Genomic DNA, 17240 nt, shown 5'->3' on the forward strand with positions numbered 1-17240 from the left:
GGATTCTCTTGCCACATGCCTACCTTCCTCCCCATTCCACTTCATCCTGCACCAAGAAAGACCTCATGCTCTTATGGGCAGCTCAGTCCAGCCTCCTTGTTTCCAGAAATTGTCCTAGGAATGTCCACACCTGTGGCTCATCCTTCCCCTTAGAATACAAACACCATTAGGAGGCCCTGAGAATGAGGAATTTGGAGATTGTGATTTAGGGTGGCCATGAACCTTGGTCCCGTGGATTCTTTGTTTGGTGGGCAGAGGTATGGCCAAAGGGCCTTTATTTTCAAGTGGAGACCTTTAATGCATGGGGCCTGGATAGTACTGCTCTTACTTTTCTGTACTCCCATCATAGACTTTAATACTACCTGAAATATTATTTTATTTGTTTTTTTTTATATACTTTAAAAAAATATTGCTACCACGGTACTAACAGCAGATTTTGCCTGTTATGATACCTAGAATAATAGGAATCCCGATAATAAAATAGCTTCTGGCTTATAGCAGATACTAAATAAATATTTGTTGAAAAATAAATAATTTTTTCACAACAATTTCCTGTAAAAGGACAGCATTTATATTGGAAAAAACACGGTTTTGAAATTGTATAAACTTAAATTGAATTCCCTCTCATCCAATTATTAGCCATGACCTTGGTTGGTGGGGATAAAACTAAAATCTAGTTCAATGATACTTCTTTCATTTCCTTCAAATTTCTTTCTTTTTAAATTTTCCTGCCTTAGAATGTTCTCTGTGTCAAACTGTGGTTTGCCACCTGTTAGTGGGTTGCCAAACCAATTTAACATTGCAGTTCCCTAAGTGTAATCTGTGGAACCCTGGCAGAGGAGAGGTCCCAAGATATTTTCAGAGATTCACAAGGCCAAAACTACTTTTCTGATGAAATGGATGGTGATATTAACAAATGCAATTCTTTGATATTATATAATGAAATGTCTAAACCATCTGGAAAATCTTCACAACTCGGTGAACCAATATTTCCAAATGACCAATGCATGACATTCCAAAATCATGCATTGGTAAAAGATCCATTTAAATTACAAGACAAGCCAATGGATTTAAATGAAAATGTACTAAAAGTTCATTGACACAGTTTCAGATTTCAAGATGCAAATAACGTTTTAGAAACTACCACTCGTTGAATTTTGTGTAACAAAGCGTATCCATGATTACCTTCAAAAGGCCATTAAAATGCTCCTCCCTCTTCTATGCATCTGTATAAGGCCAGATTTTCTTCATATATAGTCAACCTTGAACAACAAAAGTTTGAACTTTGAGGATCCACTTATACACAGATATTTTTCGATAATAAAGACTACAATACTACACGGTCCATGGATGGTTGAATCTATGGATGCAGAGGAACTGCGCATAAGGAGTGTAAGTTAAATTCAGATTAACCTCTGCGTTGTTCAAGGGTCACCTGTACTTCGATTTAAATAATACATCTCAACCAGCTGAACACAGAAGCAGATATGAAAATCTAGCTGTCTTATACATTAAAGGGATTTTCAAAAATGTAACACAATGTGTCTTTTCACTAATTTTTGCATAAGTTTCCTTAAGAATATTTTTCATTAAAAATGTTATGTTAACCTATAATACGTTTATTATTGTCATTTTTACATCAACTAAATAGTTTTTAGTTATCTATTTTAATTTACAATGTGGCAAATCAAAAGATATAGCCATATAAACGAAAGCTTTTTAGGGTCTTGTTAATTTTTAAGAGTGTAAAATGTTCCTGAGACCAAATGTTTGAGAACCACTGATTTAATGGATTGTGACCAGCATTTTTTTTAATGAAACAGAACATAAAAGAACACTATATTTTTATATTACTAAAATTATATTTTAAATTAAAGTTTTACATCACATGGATAAATATAGTTTCTTGAAACCTCCATTTCAGTTATGCAGATATATGTACATGCATACTGGGTCACAGGATAAAATTTATTTTTTTTACTGTTGTTATCAAAACGTTTTGGGGAAAAAATGTACTAGGTTATCTGCTTCTTAAGAGCAGGGACTGTGCTTTTTTATCTTTCTAGGCCAAGATACTTAGCACAATGTTTGACACATATACTGACTCAATAAATATGAAAGGGATCCTCTCTTTCTCTCAATTTCCACATCATATGTATCAGCAAATCCTGTTGGCTCTGCCTTGAAACGCTACCCAGTATCTGACCACTTACCAGTAAATCCATGCCACTCTCATTTCTACCCTGTATTATTGTAATGGCCTCCTGTTCATCTTTTTTTCACACACACACACACACACACACACACACACACACACTGTATTTTATTTTTACAAGAGATAAATAAACTGACACCAAGCATTGTAAATGGATGACCACAACAAAAGCAACAATGATTGCAATTACCAAACATGAAACACACTCATACTATGTCATAATATTGACATTCAGTCCAGTAATCCTCCACTGTAACAGCTCCTTTACTTTGCAGTGAAAATTGATTTGTATATTTTTTGCCTCTGAGTCCTTGTGGGATTTTTTTTTTATTCAAACAGAAAGTCACAAAAATTATAATCATCCTCATCAGTTCACTCAGTCCCATGTAATTAATTTTTTTTTCATCTTGATCTTTTGTTAGCACTTGTATTAATTCACCAGTTTTCCATTAGAGTTCTGAAAATGCTTATTCATTCAGTTCAGCAGTATAGTCAGTTACCAGAAAACTGTACTTGTCAGAGTCTTTTCCATGAATTCCTTGAAGATGAAACCCTTTTATGAACATTTTTGCAAAACATCAGAGTGCACCCAGAACTGTCTGTAAATGACAAAAGACTTAAAAATGACCATGGTTAAACATTTGATGAAAGTTCATAATAATGCAATTGACAAGGAATTTAGTTATTTCTGAGATATACATTTTAAAGTAATAACTAGAATTATGACTTATAACATTACACTAGAACATGTAAGATTTTTAGAAATTTCATGTAACGTCTGAAACATTTATATTAACATATTTCCATACAAATAACCCAAAGAAAGTTTAGTATTAGTTGTTTTCTTTTGTTTGTTTGTTTATACTGCAGGTTCTTATTAGTCATCAATTTTATACACATCAGTGTATACATGTCAATCCCAATCGCCCAATTCAGCACACCACCATCCCCACCCCACCGCGGTTTTCCCCCCTTGTTGTCCATACATTTGTTCTCTACATCTGTGTTTCAACTTCTGCCCTGCAAACTGGTTCATCTGTACCATTTTTCTAGGTTCCACCTCTTGTTCATCTTGATTCAACTTTGTTGCCAATAGTCTATTTTTCATACAGACGTTACAGTGATCCTGTTACCTATCTCCAACATCAACTCCTATTATTCTCTCCCTTTGCTCTTTCCCCTCCAGCTACCCTGGCCTCCTCCTTATTCTTAGAACATGCCGGCCTCTCACTGGGACCTAGATTCCATCAACATAAATTCTCCATTTGCATCAAAGACAATCAATTAGCACCCCCTCCTTTTGCCACTTGCTTCCCTACATTACATTTTCCATATCTTTGGATGAGTTCTTCCACTATTCCCTTGAATTGCCTACATTGCCAATTGCACTCATCTTCTTAGTGCTGTGTAAATGATAATGCACATGTATGTCACTGAATTACCTTAACTAAATGCTAATGAGAGCTTGGCAGAAAACTGTTGAGAAATTAGCAGCCCTTGCATCTGGCTATCGCCCATAAATCAGATGTCAACATAAACCAAAGGGAAGCTTAACTGAGGTAATGTGAAATTCAATAATAATTCAAATAACATTTTCTGGAATAAAAAACAAAATTCTTCAGATGGACCAGTTCTAAACTAGACAATAGGTAAGTTAGAAAACAGAAATATAAATAGACATGTTAAGGAAATAATTTCAGTAAATTAATCCATGTCTTAATTAAGAGAGAGCTATGACTTTATCAATGAAGTGACAAGACATGTGACAAGGGTCACAGAGGTGCTGACTCTACACCGTTTCCTTAACTTCAACCAAATTCTTAAAGTTCTTATTTTTAAAATGACATAAGAGTTTAGATGTTAAATTGTTTGACCAACTAGGCTTTTAGAAATTTTTAATTTCATTATGCTTCTATGTTTTCTGAACATACACAGGGCTGTCTGTCAAATGTAGGTAGTAATTATTTTTTCTAGAAGTAATATATGACCATACACTTCATTTCTGTAGTAATTGTAATCCCTTTCTTGGAAAAGTCACAGACAACAGTAGACTTAGCATCTATTTCCCAGATAGCAGCAAATAAAATTTTTTTCTATACATGACTAACTCTTGGTCCTACTCCAGCTCCAAAATGATTGTAAACCACATCCGATTTCTGCAACATTTCTTTCACAAAGTAATTGTACTCTGTGAATATTCTTACAGGCTTTGAGGGACAGAAAACAAAGCTGGAAGAAACTTTTATCTTATTTATGATAAAGGAAAAGACCCAAAACAGAAAGTGAGGGGCAAAAGGAAAAAAATCAATATTCCGACAAATATAAATTAATGTAAAAAAGTGTATTAATTAAGATGGCAACAGATAAAAAGAAAGCAAGTTCACAATAGAAAGAAAACAAGTTGACAGCTTTTTCAGATCAGTCCACACAGGAGTCTGATACTCACTGATGTCACCTTAAGCCTGAGACCTAGTCCTACATACTTTGCAAGTTCATTGTTTCAACTCACTCTGCGATGTCCCTAAGCTGCTTTTTTCCCCAACTCCAGTGCCTGGGATGACCCATGTTCTTAATCAACACAGGATACAGGATTATGGTCAGGATAAATCTACTCTGGTAGAACAGACATATTGAGCCCAGGGTTAAAGACTGTCCAGCATTGTGGCATTATTACCTTAACTAATTTTTTAATGAAAGAACTTAAAATGATAGTACGTAAAAGATGAATGGGAAATACACACTAAAAAAAATAATCAAGGCTATACCAATATTAATGAGCAATGAACAGGTAGTTCATTATTTCTCTATTCATTCTATTACTTATCCAACAACCATCTATCATACGCCTACAACTACTTGTTAAGAGAAGCATAGATGGGACAATGTTCTTTCCCTTAAAGACTTTACAGTCTACTACCTGGTTGTACCTGCAAACCTCAAGTTACCATAGCTAATATATTTAATAAGTTTCTAATAAGCAAAAATCATTTTGAATAAGTTTACTGTTTAATACTTCTTAAGTCTTTCAAATAAAGTAATGAATATCTAAGAATAATATGTCTTAGCACAATTTCCCAGACATTTAAGGCAGCAAATTGGTGAACAAAATTCATAAATAAGGGGAAAATCCCCCAAGATTACAGCACAATAATTTTACAGTTTGGGGTTTGTGATATCATAGCCATTCTATGAATCTGGGTTGCTCATTTTTAGACTAAAAGAATCAGAAACAACAAGAATAGACCATTCCACAGAGCCATCTGAAAGTACCAGCTCATCTAAACGCACTATCTCATTTAATCTCACAGGAGCTCTATGATGGATGCCATGAAATTATGCTCAGTTTGCAGCAGAGGGAAGTGAGCAGTTAGTTGAGTGCCCTTGAGTATTGTGACAGGGGATCAAAGGCCTTAACAGCCTCTAACATGCAAAATGTACTGCCCGGAGGCTTCTTTGAGCCCTGCCCTAATCCTGTTTTCCTAATGGCTGTTTTGTTTACTGAATTTGTCAGTACTTTGTTTTCCTGGCTAATATGATTTGCACCACAAGAAGTACACAGCCTGGAAACCTGTTTTCTGTTAGTACAGTAATGCCAGTGGACCCACAGCGTCAGAGAGCATCTATGTTATCTCCCCAAGTCACGAAATCCCCCCAGGTCTCAGCATCCTTGTCTGTAAAACTCAGGAGTTAGATTAGATTATTTTTGAACTCAAGGGTTCTGTTGTTGATTTTCCATTCTGGGAAAAATTATAGACGTCACAGATGTTTCCAGAGTATAATTGATTAAATCTCACTAGATCATTTTTGTTCAAGAATAAGGTCCAGAAAGATGCTAGTAAACAAAAAAATAAGAAAAAATTTCTCTTTATTTCTCATCATCTAAAAATACTGTCTACTTTTAGACAGCTAGAAAAAGAAAGAGTATAAGGCTGAACAGCAAAAATTTAAATTTTGTGGTAAAATACACATAACATTTAAATTCTGACCGTTTTTAAGTATACAGGTCTATGGCATTTAGTACACTCACACAGTAGTGCAATCACCATCACCACCTATCTTCTTCCCCAGCTGAAGCTCTTTAAACATTAACTCATCATTCCTCTTTTCCCCAGCCCCTGGCAACCATCATTCTTCTTTCTGTTTCTATGAATGACTACTCTAGGAAGCTCATATGAGTGAAATGATACATTATGTCTTTTAGTTATTGACTATATCACTTATAACATTTTCAAGGTTCATCCATGTTGTAGGATGAGTCAGAATCTCCTTCCATTTTAAGACTGAATAATATTCTACTGTATGTATATACCACATTTTTTTTTTATCCATTCATTTATCGATGAACACTTGGGTTGCTTCCAATTTTGGGCTATTGTGAATAATACTGCTATGAGTATGAGTGGATTCGTAATTACCAAAACTTGGAAGCAATCAAGATGTCTTTTGGTAGGTGAGTGGATAAACTGTGGTATATCTAGACAATGGGATATTATTCAGCCCTAAAAAGAAATAAATTTGAAGAAGCTAATCTGAAAAGCCTACATAGTTGGAGTTATATGACACCATATGACACTCTGGAAGAGGCAAACCTATGGAGTGAAAAGAGCAGTGGTTGCTAGGGACTGGGGGGAAGGAAGAATGAAAAGGTAGAACACAGAGAATTTTCAGGAGAGTGAAAATACTCTACATGATATTATAAAGATGGATACATGTTATTATACTTTTGTCCAAACCCATACAATATACAACAACAAGGGTGAACCCTAATGTAAACTACGGACTTTGGGTAATTATGATGTACCAATGTAGGTTCATCAGTTGTAAAAAATGTACCTCTCTGGTGAGAAATGTTAATAATGGGGGAGGCTATGCTTATGTGGGAGTATATGTAGGTATATGGGAAATCTCTGTACTTTCTACACAATTTTGCTGTGAACCTAAAACTACTCTACAAAATAAAGTCTATTATTTTTTTTAAAAAATAAAGGCCTGCTTTAAGTTTCTGTTTAAGATGACAAAAAAGTTCTGGAAATAGATAGTGATGATGGTTATATGACATTATGAGTGTACTTAATGCCACTGTATTATACACTTAAAAATGGTTAAAATGCTAAAATTTATGTTATGTATATTTAGCATTGTTTTTTAAGTCCTGATATTGTCTCGGATATAATATTTTGCTAAATGGAAACTTTCTACACATGTTGTACAGAATAAAAAATTATTGCATGTAATTGAGGACCTGTGGGAAATATAAAAGATATGATAGTGGACTTAGTAGACTTGGTAATTGCTGCTTATATGACTGACTTTATGCTTCTGGGCAGGTAAACTGTTTCTTTGTTTCATTCAAAGAAACAAAAAGGCTGCCAGGAAATTCTGGTAAGTTTACTAGAAGATTGTAATTTAAATGATATGTTTAAAAGCAATTAAAGAGGAAGATGATTATCTAATTCCTCAGGGTAAATCCCAGCGGATAAATACCCAGACTAGATAGATGAAACAATTTTTGACATGAAAATAAAGATATAGAAATTTGTGCTTAGTTAAGTTTTTTTTTTTCTCCAAGAATCCAGAGGAGTAGGAGAACTCAATCCTGAGGACCAACCAGAAAGGACCCCAAAGGCTTTCTGTTAACTGTCAGTGGATCCTCCCTCCCTTGAGGCTTCTCTCAAAGATGAGTCATGGGTCCGGGCTTCAGCTCCCCCTTCCTTAGTAGTCCTCGAACAAACATTCTACATCTGAAATTTCACAAGGAGCTAGAGGATTATTTTGGTGTTTTAAAATGATAACAGCCTTTCTGAGAGAAATGAGGCTGTGAGCTTCTCATTCTACCCATAGTGGGCCTTCAGTATTTGCTAGTTCAGGCGCCAGGCAGTGGAGGAGGGGAAATATTACAAAGGGTCAAAACAGAAGATGTGGAGCATGATGGTTATATTCACTAATCTGATTAAGTGGTGATTTCAATGCCATATACATATGTCAGTTGTCATCAAATTGTTCTACTTAAGCATGTGAGGTTTAACGTATGCCAATAATTCTTCAATAAACCTCTAAAAATAAACTTAAATAAAATAAATACATTTAAATAAAATATTTTTTAAAGAAGTTGCTCCTTCAGATTACTTTCCACTGAAGTAAAGGTTAGCTCTGGGCTTGACTAGATTAGGAGCATGCTAACCAGGTATCGGTTAAGACCCACTTAATGTGCTGAAGAGAAGAAAATGGATAGAACTGTGTCTTCGAGGAGCTTTCAGCATAAAAAGAACTTGATGTACTCAATCATTGCAAAGCCTCTCAATATGTATTAAACTTGTGGTGTTTTCATTCACTCGGTAATCACGGATTAAGCACATTCTGTGAACCATGACCTGTTCTAGGATTTGGAAAGGTATAAATAAGTAACATGGTTTGTGCCACTGTGGAACCTGGAAGTGAAGTACAACCAGACAAGAGAAAGTGAGCACATCTGTGTAAAACATTCAGCATTACTGAGCTCTTTCCATATTTCAGTCTCTCCCCCAGTCACTTGGCTTCTGTTAACTCATTGAATCCTCATCAAACTTCTTTGAAATATGAATTAACATCCTCACTTTAAAGTGGAGGACTCTTGGGCTTCCCTGGTAAAGCAGTGGTTATGAATCTGCCCGCCAATGCAGGAGACATGGGTTCGAGCCCTGATCCGGGAAGATCCCACATACTGTGGAGCAACTAAGTCCATGTGCCACAACTACTGAGCCTGCGCTCTAGAGCCTGCAAGCCACAATTACTCAAGCCCGAGTGCCACAACTACTGAAGCCCGCACGCCTAGAGCCTGTGCTCCACAATGAGAAGCCATTGCAATAAGTTCATGCACCGCAATGAAGAGCAACCCTCACTCACCGCAGCTAAAGAAAGCCTGCATGTAACAATGAAGACCTAACGCAGCCAAAAGTAAATAAATTTTTAAAAATTTAAAAAAAAATAATAAAATAAAGTGGAGGACTCTTAAGGCAAAAGGTTAAGTAATCCACCCATCTAATTACATAATTTTCAGTAGAAGTATTTCTGTCTAATAAATTAAATCCTTTTTTTGTTGTTGCTTAAAATAAATAGCATCCACACGGTGGAAAAACGGTATAATGTATAGGAAAAGGTCCCTGTGGACATACTGCAAATATGATTTCCTCTGGGCAGTCAGTGTAAAAGAGAAAAAGAAATTATCCATTTTTACCCTGTATTTGTTAGATATAGTTTGAATATTTTTATTACAACTGCCATGCATTGTTTTGTATCAAAAATGTTTTGCTTAGGGCTTCCCTGGTGGTGCAGTGGTTGAGAGTCCGCCTGCCGATGCAGGGGACACGGGTTCGTGCCCTGGTCCGGGAGGATCCCACATGCCGCGGAGCGGCTGGGCCCGTGGGCCATGGCCGCTGAGCCTGCGCGTCCGGAGCCTGTGCTACGCAACGGGAGAGGCCACAACGGTGAGAGGCCCGCGTACCGCAAAAAAAAAAAAGTTTTGTTTAAAAAACAAGGAGTTCTCCAAGGTCACGCAGCAAGAATAATTCAAACTCTGAGTTCTCTTACTGCAAATGTTATACCTTTAGGCATCATATTGCTTTGTGTCCCAGCTCCAGTATAAAATACGTAGATGACAAGTCTTTGCTCCCTCTACCCCCTTTTAAGTAATTCATCAGAAAAAGTTCTTGAGCCCCTGTTTGACCATAATGAAATCCTGTTCACTGAAAGAAATGTAAAAGTGCCCAGTGATATTAAAACACGCTCAAATGCTCGTCCCGGGCTTTCTGAGACTGGCGCTAGCAGTCCCTCAGGAGCCCTGGGTTGCATAGGAAGATCTTGCCTCGTGACAAGACACAGTGGGGAAATTATGCTCTGAAAGTGCACAAGCAGAAGGTCTGCATCTCTTTGGTTGTTTGTTTGCTTTTGGATTTATTTTCTTGATAGGTGGAAGCAGTTTATCTATATAATTCTCTGAGATTTATTTACCACCATTTCAGTAATAAAAGAGACCTAGAAGAAAAGGAAACAGATATGGCAAGTCTTTACACTTGCAGAATTATTTTTCTCTGCACAAAAACAGAAGACTATTTCTGCAGTCTCCTCCATCTAAGCTGGGTTAGGATTATCTTCCCTTATAAAACAAAATACCGGAAAAAATTAAACAATTGGCATATAATTAAAGAGAACAATAAATACATAAATATTAAATTTGGGAAGTCCTGTCATTGGTTCCAACCATAAAGTCATTCTCTTTCTATTTATTTTCATTGCACACACATAAGAAAGGCTTTTTAACAGAAAAAGTCAAACTAGAGGTTTCAGGAAATTAAGATATGACTTTAAAATAGCAACAAAAATAGTTTTTAAATGGTAAACTTGGTAATGCATTAATAAGCTTAGAATTAGAATGGTGTAGTCTAACTTCCCTTGAGTGTCCTTGCTCTGCTTAAGTAAAAGCCAGCATCACCGGATCCATTTTCCTTTTCCCTTGAGTTTGCCTTCCCTAATTAAGGGAGATAGTAATGGCACTTAGATTTCATCTAATCTGACTTTAGGTAATTATGGTTCATTGTAGCAATTACAAGTTACATTTATAAGGAACAATAAAGGGGAAAAAACCTTTCAAATTCAGTTTATTAGGCTTTGGAAACCTGCAACAGAATGAGCAGTCAAGATATATTTACTGGACGATCAAATATTCAGTGAGAATGTTGAATTAAGTCTAAGTAATTCATGCCAAAGGCTCTCTTTATACTGTAACTCTAAACCCATTTTCTCCACAATCCTCCCCTAATTTAGCCCAGAATAATACTGCCATTCTAATGCTTCCTCAACATTGTATATAGTCCACAATGTTAATTTGAATTGTCCATAAAATATGACTCTTAAATATTTCATGGGATTTTGTTTTTCCTGTGTAGATAGTCCTTCATTTATATGTAAATTCTAGGAGGGCAGAAATCATCTTCTCTATTTCTCTTGTTTCTTTTTTGCAGCTCCTATGCAAAGTCTTCTCTTGTCCGCGTATCTCACTTAAATTCCTTCACTAGGAAGGCCCCTCAATCGTCTCAAGATCCAAATGGAATCCTAATTCATTTCAGAAGTTTTTCCTGACTGTTCTAAAACTAGACCCTTCCTCCTACTGAACCCCTGAAACATCTCTCACATCCTCCACTTTTTTGACTCCTAAAGCATATTGTGCCATATTATTAAGAATTGTTAGTTCCTTAAAAAGAAAAAAAAAAAATCGGCCCATCTGCCTATCATGTATTATCAAATTTTGCCCATGCATTCAAAGAGTATTTATTAGCTTCGCTTAAAAAAAAAATGACCACACGGGCTTCCCTGGTGGCACAGTGGTTGACAGTCCGCCTGCCGATGCAGGGGACGTGGGTTCGTGCCCCGGTCCGGGAGGATCCCACATGCCGCGGAGCGGCTGGGCCCATGAGCCATGGCCGCTGAGCCTGCGCGACCGTCCAGAGGCTGTGCTCCGCAGCGGGAGAGGCCACAACAGTGAGAGGCCTGCATACTGCAAAAAAAAAAAAAAAAAAAAAAATGACCACACAGAACAATAGCTTTTGTAAGTTCATTTGTCTAAACACTGTCACTTTTGAAACAATTAATTTATGCACATCTTCAAATCCTCTATGTATAGATGGAAGATTGATTGCATATGGATGATTTTTTGCTAAGTTGTCTCTAAGTCCTGATATTTTAAATAAAATTTTGAGTCATGCTTGTAAACTCTAAGTGAAGCATACATTAATAGAAATTCCTTTGAACGTTTCTCCTATTATTTTTCAAATGCTATTTATAACTGATACGGTAAACTTAAAAATTTGTTTCACTAAATATATTCTTCAATATGTTTAAGTCACTGTGCTATCATGAGAAAGTATAATTTAGTAAGTTCTGCCTCTGTTATATGTTCTTTTGCCAAGATATTCTGTTTGTCTGTTTTTAAAGTTATGTAACCTTTAAGGAACAGTGTATTAGGCCCCATCTGTTTGGGGAAAAAAATCTAGTTATGATCTTGGAACTTGAAAATAAGATAAATTATTATCTTCTGTACCCTCGTATGCCAAGAACTCACCAAAATCTTCTCTTGGTATAAAGTCTTTCACCACTTTTCAAAGATGTTAAATTAATACTTAAAATATAGTCTCATTATGGTGAGCTGGTTATAGAGCTAAACTGTACATTCCCAAAACAAAATAGTAGACTTGTAATTATGCTGATCTTTAAATCTTTGCAACATGTCTCCCTTTTGGGAGAAATCACTTAAAAACCAAATTAATCTCTTTGATAAATCTACATAGTACTTTCCTGGATAAGGCTCAATATTGATTGGAATAAAACCAAAGTCTATTCTGTAGGAAGGAGTGTCATCACAAGGTCCTGATCTCCTTTAGAAATACAATGCTGAGCTCCAGACAGTCCCCATGTTGGCCAAGTTCATGGCCCTATTAAGGGAATCTACCTGGCTAGCAGCCCTTACTGTTAAAACAGCCCCTGGCCAATCATGTTTTTGCTATGTTTGGCCACCCTCCAGACACACCTTCCAATGTTCTATGTTTACTCTGGATTATATATGTTTTTTATATGTTTAGGGACCTGCAGACACAATCCCAGAGACTCAACAAATGAAACATAGCCTTCATATATATTGGATTTTCAACTCACCTAGGCTCTAAAACAAGTTGAGTGTAAAGGATTTTACAAATGGATCAGGTAGAAGTGTTTTCTTTCCAGTTCTAAGTACAGTCTTCTATTCTCTTCCTGTCTGAGAGGGAAAATAGCAATAAACAAAGTTAGCTTGTTCTTTTCACTTAGGTCTTTTTTATTCTATGAAACTAGTGCTTTAAACACTAAGTATTTGGGTTTGAAAATAACTTGATCATTCTGGTTCAAGATGGCAATTTGGAAAGAACCTGAATTTGCCTCCTTCCACAGAAACCCTGAATCAACAGCTATCTATGGAACACTTTCCTCTAGAAAAAAACCTTAAAACTGGCAGAGCGACCCCTTCACATTGGGCAAACAAAAGGGAAATCACAACAAAGCAGTTGCTGCCGGGACCACCTCTACATTGCCTGGCTCTGGTGGCCAGCGGGGCTTACGCTCATGGGTCCTATCCAGTGAAGAAAGTGTTCTTAAACAGCCATAGGCTGTATCCAGTGAAGAAAGTGTTCTTAAACAGCTACCTCCCCTAGTGCACTGGAGGCAACCAATCCAGGAGCTCAGTCTTTCTGTGGAAGAAGCCTATTAGCTTATTATCATAACTGCAGCCTGAGGGGCAGGATTCTAATTAAACACATATCTAAGGACTGACTGTAAACCTTCTCTGAGACCTGGGAGGATGGGCACTATCTTTACACTCTCCCTCTGTCATATCCAGAGCACTAGCATCTCTCTTTCACCTCCCTTCATCTCATCATGTAGGCGTTTTATCATCTCACATCATCACAAGAAGAAAGGTGAGTATGTACAACAAGATATTTTGAAAGAGAGAAAGAGAAAACCACATCCACATAACTTTTATTACAATATACTGTTATAATTGTTCTATTTTATTTTTGCTTATCGTCATTAATTCTTACTGTGCCTAATTTATAAATTAAACTTTATCATTGGGATGTATTAAGGGAAAAACACAGTATATACAAGGTTCAGTACTCTCTGCAGTTCCAGGCATCCACTGGGGGTCTTAGAATGTAACCCTTGTGCATAAGGGAGGACTCTTGTACTCTACCAAGCAAAGGTATCATTCAGAATTGAAGGAGAGATTAAAAGTTTTCCAGACAAGTGAAAGCTAAAGGAGTTGAGCACCACTAAACCAAACTCGCAAGAAATGTTAAAGGAATTTTTTTTTAAGCTGAAAAGAAAGGATGTTAATTAGTAACAAGAAAGCATATGAAAGTCTAAGTCTCACTGGTAAAGGTAAATATATAGTAAATTTAGTACATTAATCACTTAAAGCTAGTGTGAAGGTTAAAAGACAAAAGTAGTAAAAATAGCTGAAACTACAATAATTAGCTAAGAGATACACAAGATAAAAAGATGTAAAATAGGACAGCATTTTAAAGCATGGTAGAGAGAGTAAAAATGCAGAGTTTTAGAATGTGCTCAAACTTAAGTTGTTATCAACTTAAAATAGACTGTTACAAATATAAGTTGTTATATGTAACCCTCATAGTAACCACAAAGCGAAAACCTAGATACACAAAAGATAATGAAAAATAAATCTAAGCATACCACTAAAGAAAATCATCAAGCCACAAAGGAGGAGGGCAAGAGAAGAAGAAAGGAACAGAGAAACTACAGAACAGTCAGAAATCAATTAACAAAATGGCAATGTGTACACACCTTGCTATTTCTTTAAATGTAAATTACTTCAAATGTAAATGGACTAAATTCTCCAATCAAAATCCATAGAGTGGCTGAATGGAAAAACAAGCAAGACCTGTCTATATGCTGCTTACAAGAGACTCACTTTAGATGTAAGGACACAGGCAGACTGGAAGTGAAGGGGTGGAAAAAAATATTCCATGCAAATGAAAACCCAAAGAAAGCTGGAGTAGCTATACTTACGTCAGACAGAATAGACTTTAAAACAAAGACTGTAATAACAGAAAAGAAGGGCATTACATAATGATAAAGGGGTCAGTCCAACAAGAGGATATAACTTGTAAATATTTATGCACCCAACATAGGAACACCTATAAAGCAAATATTAGTAGACTTAAAGGAAGAAACAGGCAGCCATACAATAATAGTAGGGGACTTTAATACCTGACTCATGTCAATGGATAGATCATCCAGACAGAAAATCAATAAGAAAATATCAGCCTTAAATGACATGTTAGACCAGATGGAAAAATAGCTTGATTTGTAATATTAAAGGGGCAGAAGCCAAATTAAGTGTGAGGGGTTACCAAACAGAGCTCCTAAAGAGCAACATGGACATCTTATCCCATTAAATTCCATCAATGCAGTGATTGTGGTGATGGTTGGGAACTGCAGTTGTGATATGACTCCAATAGGACTCAACTGATAAGCAAATTATGTTAAAGGACGCAAAGGAATGACTTTAGTAAATGGTGCATTCTTTTAAACCTTTTCATTGTTTGTGAAATTTGTCCAGAAGCAGCGAAATTATAACCAAAAATACATGGCAATTTTGTTCACCCTTCTGTTAATTATCTTTCAACCTAAAATCCTTCAATTTCAGGATTATAAGCAATTATTTCAAGAGAACTGAAGCTATTTCTCCAATCATTATCATTTTACTTAGAGCAGAGCTAGTAGTGTTGAGATTCATTCCTTATGGGCCTGACTCTAGTCCTACATGGAGGGTCATTAAATTGAAGGGTGTGGTTAGTCACCCATCCCTTTTCTCATCCTCATTGCTCCCCATGAATCAAGGCCCCCGGGAGGAGTCATTAGTCATCCTATCCTCTCACATGCGTCTTGCTGGACACTGGTGCACACTCCACTCTGGAAGACACTCCAGCTTCTGTAAAACCCCATCTTATCTAATTTAGGACACATCTATATAATGCACCTACATATGCATTTAAATCCACTGGCTTATATAATTCCATTTAAAAGCAACAGAACAATAGCCCGGAGATGGAAACAGCCTAAGTGTCCATCATCGGATGAATGAATAAAGAAGATGTGGCACATATATACAATGGAATATTACTCAGCCATAAAAAGAAACGAAATTGAGCTATTTGTAATGAGGTGGATAGACCTAGAGTCTGTCATACAGAGTGAAGTAAGTCAGAAAGAGAAAGACAAATACCGTATGCTAACACATATATATGGAATTTAAGAAAAAAAAATGTCATGAAGAACCTAGGGGTAAGACAGGAATAAAGACACAGACCTACTAGAGAATGGACTTGAGGATATGGGGAGGGGGAAGGGTAAGCTGTGACAAAGCGAGAGAGAGGCATGGACATATATACAGTACCAAACGTAAGGTAGACAGCTAGTGGGAAGCAGCCGCATAGCACAGGGAGATCAGCTAGGTGCTTTGTGACCGCCTGGAGGGGTGGGGTAGGGAGTGTGGGAGGGAGGGAGACGTAAGAGGGAAGAGATATGGGAACATATGTGTACGTATAACTGATTCACTTTGTTATAAAGCAGAAACTAACACACCATTGTAAAGCAATTATACTCCAATAAAGGTGTAAAAAAAAAGCAACAGAACTGAGACCTTTTAAACAAAGTGTGCCTGCAGTAAATGCTGTAGCAGTAAAATAAATGGGTCACACACATGACTGCCAGCATTCTACAATGTAGAGCAGTGAAAGAGGGCATTCCTGGCAGTGCTGAGGTATAGCAAAGCTCACAACGGGGTTCCTTTTGAAAATGTGTGGGCTGCTTCTTGCTCTGCACTCTAAATACCCTGCAGAAGGTCAGGATTTAAGTTGCCAGCCTTCCATTTCAGGGTAATTTGAAACATGCTTCTTATAGTTCTCCCCTCCCCCAATATGATGAAATTTAGCCCATAGAGCATATTTCCACGAGAAAGAGACATCTGCAGTTCTGCCATTACACAGGCGTCACCTCAGCATTCCTTTCTACCTACCAAAAACTTTTTGAAAAAGGGATTCATTTAACTCCTTTTTAATGTGACCCAATATGTTTTCACAAACGGGAGGTTTTCTCAAATGTGGCATATTCGTAACAGTCTGCGTGGGTTTGTGTGGCATGGGTAAGTCGAACAGGGAACCTCACCATTTTGACAGTCTGATTTAACTGGACCGTTTTAAAGCACTGCGAGCAGTAAAAGCAAATACAGACAAGCCAACCAAGGAATTTTTAAGCGGGTCCAGTTGAACCGCATGTTTATTCACACAGACACCCTCAATCACCTGAAAAACTCTGAATTTAATTATATGCCATGCTTTTAGGGATTTCATTAGAGATTTTAAAGACAAAAATTACTCTGTGGCTTACTAAAAGAAATTTTTGTGGTTAGCATAGATGTGTCTGCATGGTTTAGCTCTAT

The sequence above is a fragment of the Monodon monoceros genome, unplaced genomic scaffold (assembly GCF_005190385.1).
Source record: "Monodon monoceros isolate NGI ecotype Baffin Bay Population unplaced genomic scaffold, NGI_Narwhal_1 Super_Scaffold_15, whole genome shotgun sequence".
Taxonomy (NCBI): Eukaryota; Metazoa; Chordata; class Mammalia; order Artiodactyla; family Monodontidae; genus Monodon; species Monodon monoceros.